This window comes from Octopus bimaculoides, chromosome 2 (assembly GCF_001194135.2).
Source record: "Octopus bimaculoides isolate UCB-OBI-ISO-001 chromosome 2, ASM119413v2, whole genome shotgun sequence".
Classification (NCBI taxonomy): Eukaryota; Metazoa; Mollusca; class Cephalopoda; order Octopoda; family Octopodidae; genus Octopus; species Octopus bimaculoides.
Window position 1 is genome coordinate 63437424 of NC_068982.1, and position 2151 is coordinate 63439574.

The following is a 2151-nucleotide window of genomic DNA, read 5'->3' on the forward strand; positions in this document are numbered from 1 at the left end:
TGTGTGTGTGTGTGTGTGTGTATTTGACCAGAAACGATAAGACTCAATACAAATGAAGATTATTCTTAAACGCATTATAACTGAAAGACTCCGATTTTCGGTACTCAGAGTTGCTCGCTTCCGATTATCATATGGTAAACCGAGCCTGGTTTTCTTCTGAATATTTACTGTCTGAATATGTTTTGTAATATAATATGAAAGTTTGAAGGAAACTCTTATCGTTATATTCTTTCGTTTAAAACCTTTGTTAACGACGAATGCGGAAACGGTTGCTCCAAGTTCATGCGTTTGATTTCATGCTTGGTTCTCATGGTAATAATATCATGAACATCATAAATTCCATACAATCGAAGTCATGAAATTCTGTTGCTTTTTAAGCAATGTTTCAAAATAATATTTTTAAATAATCCCTTTAATTAATATTTTTACTTATTGTTTTGAAAAAAACAATAAAGGTGTATGCGGATATTCATTATGAATGCGCCTGTACAGACGCATACATATGTACATATGTACGCTCATAGACACACATGTATACACAGAATTATATATACTTAAGCATACGTGTATACATACATGTACACATATATGCATACGCTTATATACATATATTCACATATAGACACGTACACACAAATATTTAAATATATATCAATAAAACCGATTAATTAAATATTTCGAAAACCAAAGTTTTTTCTGAACCTGAGCGAAATTCAAGAAGGCTTGTATTTGCATTCGTCAGCGAAGCGATGCCAAAACTTAGCTGCATGCGTACAAGGCGTTAACAGTTCAATTCTTTTGTTTCAAATATTGGTGCCTTGGGTCAAAATTCTCAGTTTTTCACTCAAATAAAGGTTACATTGCCTCTTTGATCAGAGGTTCCTGTTCCTGCAAGGTTGCGTATTATCTAAAATAGGCCAGGTAATTCTGAATTCATAATAGCTTGTCTCACATAAGAACCATATAAAATTTGCCAAAACCATGGCATATTTTCTGTCGAGGTTGACAAATGAATGTTTATGCCTGTAATAACGCTTTTTGAATATGAGTCCCGTTGCCCTAATATGTCTTAATTTAATCACTGCTGTTTGATTCAGTTTATGCACACTGTATACTATTGACTTTCTCAGAGAGTTATGATGAACCGCTATGTTACGGAGACGTAAACAAACCTACCCCGGACCTCTTTTTGTTCGCGTCAACTAAATCAACCCACAAGGCTTTGGTCGGCCCGGAACTATAGTAGAAGACATTTGCCCAGAATCGTGTGGATGTAAAGCAGACTTCTTACCACAAAGCTACTCGTCGGCCTATGCGAATATTTCATTTTACGAACCTTTTTAATTCGCCAGAGACGTCATTCATCTCTACACCTTCCCTGCTACATCTCCTCAATTTTTTTCAGCTTCATATTTCTACTTACCTTAATGGCTATGAAATGTTTCCCTTGTACAATTATAAACTTTCATAGATACATGACAGAAAGAAAATTCATTCCCAGGAGATTAGGTAATAAACTTACTCACTTGCCCTTATCTATGTATCTATGATATATATACAGGAAGAGAGAGAGAGAGGGGGAGAGGGAGAGAGACAGACAGACAGGCAGACAGACAGATAAATATTTCCCAAATAATTTCGTAGCTTCCGTTGCGCGAATTATTCGTCACCAGACAACGCTTCCCTTTGGTTTTTCAGGCTTTATATAAAGTAGGCTTGTCATGGTTTTCATTTATTAGGTGGAGAAATTTAAATGAAAATTAGGTCTGGATTACACAAATACGATGAAGAGTCGTGAAAGAACGGGGATGAATGTAAACAATACATAGTATAATCTGTAAATTGTGTTGGAGGAAGGAAAATATTGAAGTCAGGGAGGGATCGTGGATCAGGGCAAGGGGCGTAGACCTAATTTTTCCTTACCATCGTCTACTTTTTGTGCATTTTGATTCCTGGTTTCCCCGAAACGTCTGATACGCTTCTGTGTTCTTGATGTTGCTGTACAGTTATATAATTTGGCGTCGTTATTTTCAAGATAGGGATGTAAGTGCTGTTGCTGTTGATGATGTTATTTTGGCTGTAAATATTCAAAGTTGAATTAGGAGAGGAACTGCTAAAGCTCTTCAGAAATTTAGTGGTATACATACTTAT

General features: G+C 35.8%; 1 protein-coding gene across 2 annotated transcripts in view; it reads right to left on the minus strand.

Moving 5' to 3' along the window:
• The window catches only part of LOC128251080 (probable serine/threonine-protein kinase DDB_G0282963), a 332943-nt gene that overhangs the window by 291463 nt on the left and 39329 nt on the right, over positions 1 to 2151 (minus strand). Inside the window, exon 2 of one of the 2 annotated variants that reach the window (XM_052977434.1) lies at positions 1924 to 2077. The exons of the other annotated variant lie outside the window; for it this stretch is intronic. The gene's annotated coding sequence lies outside the window, so the exon portion shown is untranslated. The remainder of the gene's footprint in view (positions 1 to 1923; positions 2078 to 2151) is intronic. 2 annotated transcript variants of the gene reach the window in all.